The sequence below is a fragment of the Gavialis gangeticus genome, unplaced genomic scaffold (assembly GCF_001723915.1).
Source record: "Gavialis gangeticus isolate Ggan-Ray unplaced genomic scaffold, GavGan_comp1, whole genome shotgun sequence".
NCBI lineage: Eukaryota > Metazoa > Chordata > Crocodylia > Gavialidae > Gavialis > Gavialis gangeticus.
In genome coordinates this window covers 3,318,423-3,328,256 of record NW_017728983.1, presented here as the reverse complement: position 1 = coordinate 3,328,256, position 9,834 = coordinate 3,318,423, and the positions used below count along the sequence as shown (strand labels likewise).

At 44.5% G+C, this 9,834-nt stretch overlaps 1 protein-coding gene across 4 annotated transcripts in view; it reads left to right on the top strand.

Moving 5' to 3' along the window:
* EPHB1 (EPH receptor B1) overlaps positions 1–9,834 on the top strand; it is a 463,546-nt gene that overhangs the window by 218,721 nt on the left and 234,991 nt on the right. The gene's annotated exons all lie outside the window — the stretch shown is intronic.

Sequence of the window (9,834 nt, the reverse complement as noted above, 5' to 3'; positions counted from 1 at the left end):
AAAAAAAAAAAAAAATAGGGAAGGGGGGGGGGGCACTGAGTTAATAATAAAAATGTAGGCAGCAACCAACAATTCCCCAATTATTTAGCTGCCATAACCAATAGTAGCTAGCCAGCAATGTTAATAAGTACTCAAAATAGCCACCTCCAAACTTAGAGATGGAAAGCCGTCTGCCAAGGAAATACAATAAAAATGTAATAAAGTATAGCAGCAGCGGCATAAATAAATTCAGTTACATTCACTTACCTAAGGACTAATGAGCACAGTCAAAATTACCCTCTTGGGGGATTACGTCAGTGGGAGCTGGTGGATGCTGAGCCCCTTTGAAAACAAGGGCACTTAGGTAATGAAGTAGAGAGTTATGGGCTTAACTTTTGGCACCAAAGTTTGAAAGGGTAGGCCAGAACGCTTTATAGGAGATCACTGGTGCTAGTCACTTTTAATGTGATGGTACCTCTCCATGCTTCTCTGGGCTACTCTTAATAGACAGGACTTACCTGGATCTTTGATACCTGTTCCCTAAATGACCTATTCCAGTTGGGTTTGGGGAATCAGCTGGGAACAGCTGTCTAGTTAGCCTGGGAGAACTCATCCCAGGCAAAGATGAATGGCTTCAGCAGGTGTGCAGGCAAAGCCAAATCCCTGGAATATGTTGGGGAGCAAAAACTAGCAGAGAGGAGCTGATGGAGGCTTTAGTTATGGTTACGTGGATGCTCAGGCCGTCTTGGGGCTGCTGCCCTGTGCTGCTGCTTCCAGTCCCCCCACAGCTGCTTCTGAATGCTCACTGAGTTAGAATGGGTTTTGCCTGAGAAAAGTAACTTACCAAAAATGATAAAGGTGAAGAGAGATGAATTAGACACCCCATTGTCATCCTGGTAGGTGAAATGCTTGGAAAACTCAGTCCTCGAAATCCTTCAGAATAAACCCAGTGGTTTATTCTCAATGGTTTTTGCTCACATGGATTTCATGAGCACTGCACAGCTAAATCAAGGATATGGTTTTTATTTTTTTTGGCACCTGAAATTTGTTCACATCCTGTTTTCCTGGTGGTTTTGGTGGTGTTTCAGCCACTGTACCTGGGCAGCAGATATGATGTTACAGGAAAGCACTAAAAGGACCAGAGGTTTATGAAAAGGGACAGAACTGTTTTTACTTCTTGGTCTCCTCAAGAGCATAACATTAGACTTCACACTCCTCTGTTTTTTGCTCTGCTGTGCCCTTTTCTGGTTTATTTATCAGACTGTCTTCCTGACCTCCTTAATTATGGAGAGAGACAATAAGAACCAGCTTGACCCTTCTGCCCAGAGATCATGCTTTGCCTGAACCAAATTATTTTATAAATCTGAAAATGAGTGGACACTGGTTTGGTTTTTTTTTTGTATTTCATATTGTTTTTCATTTCCTATTTCTATCTGGTAGTGGAGCCAAAGTGCCATAAGAAAACATTTCACAATGTATTTGCTTTCCGGCCTTACTGGACACAGAAAATAATGAAAGTCACATAAAGACAGTGTGCATTATATCTGCAGTCCAGTTTGGCAGACCCAAGAAGTCTGGGTACTTTTAAGAGCTCCATCTGAACTTTTGCGTATTTATCTGAATTGAGATGTCAAACTGTTTTCAAGTGCACATGTCTCTATTCAGGAGATGATTGAACAGGCCAGCTAGGGAGATAGCTTGAATTATTATGTGAATTTTGGCATTTTGCTATCTTTCCTAAGACGGGCAGGCACTGTACAGATTTTGGAGAAGCAACCTGGTCGCACCTCTGCAGCACTGGTTAGTAGCCCAAAGCTACCAGGTCAACAACTGCTTTGCCTTTGGACGACATTCAATTCAAAATTCTCAAAAGCTACAAAACTGAGGGACCAACTTCTTCAGTCTCCTGAGGGAGTATCTCTAAATTATAACTAATACTACACTATTCCTAACACTAGACCTTTGATGTCATCAACCAAATATTCTTAGGTCAGAAGCATCTAGTCCCACTTATTTGTTTTCTCTTCAAAGGAAGTTTCAAAATGACAAAAAATGCCAAAGGAAAAAATAATCCCTGCCTGTTTTATGTACCTTTTATGTGATCTTAATTATAAGAAGTTAGTAAGGTGGAGACTCAGCCAACATCTTAATGGGAAAAGGTCCCTGTGAGTGAGCAATCTTGGCAATGAGAGATCTTTCATCTGGCAAGGACTCCTGGTGCAATAGCTTAATTCACTTTCAGGGTGATGCAATTGCAGGCTTTTGAAGGACCAGTGCAGAGGACAAAATGGAAGAGGCATTGGATTGTTCAAATTTAAAAAGGAAGAATCGTTTCCTAAAATAAAGCAAGCACTGGGTTTTTTCTTTCTTGTATCTTTCTGTCCTTAACTTTGCTAGAGTTCTGGCTATTTTATTTTGTCATTGCCTCCTTCCAGCTCTTCCAAACTTTCTGTCTGCTTCTCTCACTTCCTGTGAAGCTAGAAGAGAAGCAGAAGCAGCTTCAGAGCAGGCTGGATTTTGGAACATGGTAAAAGTTGGGAGGGTGACACTTGGGTGCAAATACAGAAATACTAGAAAGGAGGAAACTGTTTTTAGCAAAAAAGCTACTTCATGCATATCCTTTCTCTCATCTGTTCAAGCTATGTGCATGATGACACTTGGGGGAGATAGGGGCCCCACTGAAGACGGTGGCAGAAGTTCTTTTGTTTTTTGGGGTTGCTGTTTTTACAAGCATTGCCATTGCTGCCAGATCAAAGGCAGAAAGATGGCAGGAGTTGGGGTATTAGTCTTGCAGGGGAGAGCTCGGTTTAGGTGTCTGCTGTGCCCAGCATTCCTGTGTGACCTTAGGTCAGTCGTGTGCCTTAGTTGATCATCCGTAAATGAGAATAATGGTGTTTCCCTGCCTCTGCTGTCATGTGGTGCTACAATACAACAATGATTGGGGCCAGGTGAGTACCACTGGCAGGTAAATACTGCAATCAAACATATTGAAGCCTGGCAGAAGGCAGGCCAGGATGGCACCTCAGTGCATGTCTAGATGAGCGTGGACGTTTGGTACCCTGGGGACACGTAGCGGTGATGCATCTTGCACCACCACTGCTTGTCTGTGGGGAACACCTGTGCTATGCACACTTTGGTGTGTGGCAGTTACCCCAGGTGGGGTAGAGGAGGCTGGAGCCAGCACTGGGCTGTCCCAGCAGCCTTACTTGGGATCCTGGGGGCCTCCTGGGGCTGCAGCAGGAACAGTTCTGCTGCGCGGAGCCTGGCCAGCAGCTGCAGCGCGACTTCAGGCAGCCTGGCTCCCCTTTTGAGCAGCACATGCTGCCTATGAGTGTGCTGCTCTGCTTTTTTTTTCCACAGGTTTTTTTGCCCCCTGGATATCCAGGGGTCAAAAAAATCTTCTGGGGGGGGAAAAAAAAAAAAAAGCAGAGCAGTGCATGCATGGGCAGTGCTCCCTTGCAGCTCAGAGAACAACTAAATGTGCAGTATGTGGTGCTGCAGACGCATTTACAGCACCACATACTGAACATCCATGCTCGTCTGGACGCGGCCTTAGAGACTACCTGCTTTAGAGGCAGGAGCAAAGTACCCCTTTGCTCATGATCAGGTTGCGCAGGCTTTCGTGAGTCCGCATAACATGTGGGTGACTGGTTATCTAACTCACATTACTATTGCTCTCCCTCCCTGCCAGGATGACTGGAGCTTTCTTTAAAAAAGAAAAAAAGAAAAAAAAGGGAAGTTGAGCGATCCCGTAGCAGTCAGCAAATATCCTTCCTAATGTTTGACTTTATGGCAAGGTGGGCAGGTGGAGGCACAAGCCCTCTCGAATTGACAGGCAATTCGGAACTGGAGAAAATGATGAGCCGTGCCTAGCTCTAAGCTTTGCCCGCTCGGGACTCTGACTGGTCCTCAGCTGTCACCGACAGGCAGGTGTCAGGCACATGGGAAAATGCTGAGCTGTGCTGGGAATTTTGTGTCTCTCAGCATTTTTGTAGCAGGTTTTATTCTCCTGTAAATCCTAGAGTCTGGGTTAAAACTTTTAACATTTCTGATCTTACCACTGGGACTCTCTTGATGCAGATTGGACCAGAAGGACTATAGACACAAGGCAGTGCAGGAAGAACACATCAGCTAGGGACAGGGAAGGAGCCTGGTGCCATCTGGAATTCCTCGTGACAGCAGGAGCTTTCCAGGTGTGGCAGGCACAGAATGCCCTGCACCTGTTTGCAATGTGTTCATTCATTTGCTGTATTAGTGTAATAAATCAGCGAGGGATAAATGGATAACATGCACCAAATTGAATTGCACCACCTACAGCATAGGATTTTGCATTAAGGAAATATTGATGCAGTAAGCAGTGAAGGAATCGAAGTAAGGAGATACCTAACCGACTTCCCTGGAGGCAAATTCCTTGCTGCTTCCTAACACAAGCACTCTGATGTACAGCAGTTATCGAGCAGAGAGACATTCCCTGCCCCAAATCTGTATAGACAGGAGTGATGAAGTGGGGGAGGAGAGACAGAGCAGTGACATGACTGACTTGTCCAGGACTGAGATTTACAAGTCTTGCGTTCTTGTCCCTGCTAGAGCTGACTGAAATGGGGAATTTTCTGTTGGTGAGAAATTCCTACATTTCAGATATGTTTCTGATCTGAAATTTTAAAATTTTCCAGGGAAAGGAAGGTCTCCAAGATTCCTTCTAGGAAGAATTTCAGTGTTTCTGTTGTATATCTTTTTTTTCTTTTTTTTAAATGAAGTGGAACAGCTGGCTCGCCCATTGCACAGCGTTCCCAGAGCTGTACCTTGGGAACTGGAGGAAGCCCAGCACATCCCCCAGGGCTGGAGGCAGCCCAGAGTGTCTCTTAGATTGAGGAGAGTCCCCTACACTATTGAGTTGGGAGTCTAGAAGCCATTAGACACCCCTCTTGAACTGCAGGTCTCAGGGTCTCTAGGGCCTCAAAGCAGGTAGCATAGATGCCCTAAAAGCACTGGGGTTTTCAGGGCTTCTGGATTCCCTGTTGTAAAATCTGGAACCTTGACCCTAAATGTTCCTGTTAGACCTGGAGCTCCCAGGCTTTTGGCTCTGCAGCAGGGAACCTGGAGGTCCTTCAGGCCCTGGAGTCTCTGACACAGTTCACGTGGCTGGGGTGCCTTGGACCCTGAAAGTACTGGGGTCCCCAGCCTTAGGGCGTTCTTAATGGAGGGACTCCTCCAGAGCCACGGACTTTGAAAACCTGTGCTCCAGAGCAGCACGCTGGACAAGCTGGCAGCAAATCCAGCAGGTTTCCATTGGTAACTGGATTGCTAGAGCTACAAACAGGAGGTTTCCTAAGACCCAGTCCAGTGCCTTATGTAATGGATCACCTGTAAAAGAAACAGTGTGCATAACTGATCCTGGTACAGCGGTTTTAGTGATCCGGGGAGGTCACCCCCCGGATGTGTGCTCAGTCGTCCTTCTCTTTGTTTTGGATCTGTCAGCACGGTGCTCCCAACAAGCAGGGTCTCGGCGAGATGGCGGAGGGACTGTATTGCACCGTCCTGATGGGCATTGTTCCCTGGTGCTCCTCACCTGTCTGTCGCAGCCACCCCTTGTTAATTGTTGTCTCTTTGGGACAGGGACTGTCGGATTTTGTTCTGGATTTGGGCAGTATCCAACCCATGGGTGTCCTGATCAGTGATGGGGGTTCCCTGCAAATCCACTAATAAAAATGGGGAAGAAGAATGGGAATTCAGGAAGGAAGCACTTCAGTTCTATGAATAATGCATCTTCTATGCTCCACTCACCCCTTTCTCCTGTAGTTTGTCATTAGGCAGCATATCAGGCCTTGCTTACCCAAGGGGAAACTTGCAAACATTTCTTATTGTTGCTGTCTTCTGGAGAGCTCTGCAGGTGTTAGCAAAGTTGCAGAGCATTGGTATCAACTGACTACTATTTAATGGGTATAGGTTGTAGCCACGTTGGTCTAAGGACATAGGCAGAGAAGCTTCTTTGGGTAAATCCGATATCTAAAATAGGCTGTCTAATAAAAGATATCAGATTTACCCAAAGACCCTTGTCTCTCTACTAGCATTTAATGTACATTGTTGGTTAGCTCTATTTTTTGAGAGCTAACCATAGCGTTCCCCATGTCGCCAACCCTGGTGGAGCTAAAAAGAGGTGTTTATTGTGAGTCCAGTCAGTGTCTGAGTTTAAGGAGGTGAGGTTCATTTACTTTTCCAGTTTTCTTCTCAATGTTGCATAATAGCAAGTGTGAGTTACTGAGTGATGATTGTGAAAATCAATCTGCCCTGGCAAAAACGAAGGGAGGAAAGGAAAATTTCTCTTGGGCATGGTATAACGTTCATCTGAATATCAAATCAAATTATCTTTTAGAGAGAGTGGTAAGGTACTACAACCCAAAGGAGAAGGTATAAAAAGACAGACAAAAGTTTCACAAATTGCTTCTCTGTCTTCCCAGGCTTTCCTGGCTCCTAACAGTTCTTGAGATTAGGACTGATAATAGCTTCTCCACAGGCATAGGTCAAATCAATGGAACTGGATGCCAGGCAAATTCTGTTTATCTGCTTAGGGTAGAACAAAAGGTGTTGTTAAAAAAAGGGACAAATTGCACTATATAAAAATGATGTTCATATATAAAAATAATAGAGAATAAATTGCAACCAGTTGCATGAAATGTGGCTTAATTTTATCTGGAGTTTTTGCAGAAAATCTAACCCCCCCAAGAGTGGAAAGAAAGTTTTGTTCATGTTATCTGAGCTAAGATGTACAACCTTATACTATGCACACATTCAGGATAGCATGTTTTTTGTTTCAAAGGTCTAAATACTGACCTGAAAAATAAAGGTGTCAGTGACCGTGTTATCAGGAGTGTCCTATGCAATTGTGTTGGCAAAACCCACATTTCCATACCACGGTAGGCTTCTGTATGCATCTGTCAGGCTGTGAGATGAGCAGTTTCCAGAAATGTTATGTATGGTTAACCCAGGAGTGGGTGAACCAATTTATTTCAAACTTGTTGCACTTTATAGATCTCAGTGAGATCTAAGGAGCAAGTTGTGTTTGAAGGAAATTGGTTCAGTAGATGTGACAGTTTTGATGTTGCTGCTGGATTCTCTGTTGGACATCTGCACTCTATCTACATTTTTAAAACACCCTGGGCACACAGACAGAGTTGACTTTGTTGCTGAATTTCTCTGCTGACTGCAAAACAGCTTTGAACATCCGAGATGGTGCGAAATGTGTTAGTCGAGTCTATACCCATGAGAATGGTACAGGCAAGGCAGACTTGCAGAAAGTTTCAGGAAGTGCAAAATGCTGTAAAATTGGCCCTGGAGGATGGGGTACTTCCCAGGAGCAAATAGCACAAGTTTGGAACCCCAGTGCTCTTGGCTTTTATTGCTGCATGCTACATTTCATACTTGTGTGCACTTGTATGGTACTTTCAATTAATATACAGTGAGAGCTCTCAGACCTTCACTGAGGTAAGTACTTCCTATTAGCCCCATTTGACAGACCTGAGCTGCATGGGCAGCCCTGCTGCTGGCTTTCTGGATTATGTTGGACAAATCTCTTGACTTCTGAGTGCCTCTGTTTCTCATTTCGAAAGTGATGCTTCCTCTGTAATGGGATTTGAGGTGTACTAATGGATAGTGCTATGAGAATCTTGATCCAGCAGTGTCACTATGGGCAGGAGACATTTCCAACAACCCCATACATGGTGGATAATGAAGAGGTACCTGGTAGCTCTTGCCTAGTGGTCACACTTGGGGCTTAGTTATACGTTTTTCTTGGAACAAAATGAGACACAGAAGCCTTAGCTACCTTAGGAGATGCCTTATTTGCTTTTCGGCACCAGTGCATCTACATTAATGATACTGATAGCATAAGCCTAGTATAGCCCTTTGCTGGGGTTTTTATCATCTGGGCCATCTAATCCTGAGCAACAGCTGTGGGTAACATGATGGTATGTCCATGCCACACTGCATTCATGACAACAGAAATAGCTCTGTCTATGTAAATGAATGATAAAGCAATTATAGTCATTTGGCCTCTCTGATCCACATGATTAGCTTAATGTTCTCTTTAAAAAAAATTGCTTCAAGGAACAATGATTATGGTTTGTTCTATAATAAATATTCACAAGGGAGCTCTCTCAATTATTTTTTAATTAATTGCATACAGTTGGCTTTTGGGGTGGGTGAAAAATGTACCCTAAATGATCACTTACTTTGGTGAATAAATCCTAGGCATCATATTAGTACTAATGGACCTAGCTGCTGCATTTCAGTCCTCAGTCATCCTCAAGCACAAATCTCTGGGCCTGTCTCCAGGAGATGCACTGATTTTTCAGCCCTGCTCAAACCCTCTACATGGAGTTACCCCTAGTGATACAAGGGCTTAGCCAAAGTTCAGTGCTTCCATTAGGTGTCAGGTGCCTTTTGAGTGCATGTACAGTTGTTGCCATGATTGAATTGGGTGTGTACAGCACTTCCCACAGCGGAGCCCTAATGTCTTTGTGTGCTTCCCCATGAGTGTGTGCATACGTTTACACAAGGCATCCAGACCTGTGCAAGTGTCCTGAGCGCGTGCACTTTAAGCAAGAGGGCATCTGCATGTGGTCATTGTTTGGCAGTGTCCTGGTTGCCACATGCAGGCAGTGCAGGAGGGTCTGCGTGCTCACACTGGTGCGTGCACTCTGAGCCCAAGTATGGCTCTTCCTTGTGCAGACATAACACAACCTTTCCAGCAGCATCACCCCAGACTGAATTGTTCTTCACAGTCTCAGCACTAACTAGGCAGTTCTTCAAGCATAATTAATAAGCACTTGATGTTTTCTAGATGGAAGGGATACTTGGATGGAGTGAGCTTGCAGGGGGAAAAAATGTAATTAATTCTTATTAGAAAGGGAAAGTGCTGTTGCTTACCATAGTGCAAGCAAGGGATTGTCAGGCTGTGCTTTTGTTTCCCTTTGCCAGATACTTCAGAAATTAAAACAAAAGCCCTTCCTGGGACTCGGGCGTTACTGTACTGTGCTGGGCGGCCCCTGGGAAGCTAAATAAGATGATTTTAAAGTGCTGGTTCTTCGCCCTACTGTACTCCCCTGGAACTACAAAATTGCATAGGGTTAGCGCTGTCCTCCCATATCGCCTTGAGGAAAGAGGAGGTGGCTCTCACCACCTGACACCCACTTGTGATCCCTGAGGTTGAGAAGGAGCTTGAACGTTAGAGTAACAATCGACCGCCTACTTAGTGTTTGTAGATCCCAGGCGGGTTCCTACTCATTGCAAAGTGAAAACCAAACATGCAACTGTCAAGATTTTTTAAATGCTGAAGATGTTCACCCAGTTACCTCTGTGTAGAGCTCGATACCTTGTGCTCAGCAAAGCAGCTCTTCGAGGAAGTCTTGATTTGAAGACAGCAAAAGTCGGAAAATTCTCTTCCCTTGGGAATTGGTCGCCAAAGTTAATCGCCTGTGCTGTTAAAAATGCATCTCTCATTTCCATTTTGAATATGTCTGGCGTTAACTTCCAGCTATTGGGTCCGATTATCCAGTTGGATAATTGGTTTAAAGATGGATTATCTATCCATTAGATTGAAGAGCCCTTTAGTACATTGGGCTCTTTTTTTTTTTTTTTTGTCGGATTTTACCTAAAAACTTCTCCAGTCAGCCAGAGAGAGTTTGCTAGGGCGAGAAGAAAACCACTGAAGTCCTTAGCTGTACAGACCTGTAACTCACGGAGGAGGGAAGGAGGGAGCCTTAAAACAACATTTCCTCCATTGAAAGGAAGCAAAAAAAATGAGCTCTGACCCACATGCATTCGTTTGTCTCTGCAGGTCGCTGTCAGAGGAACAAC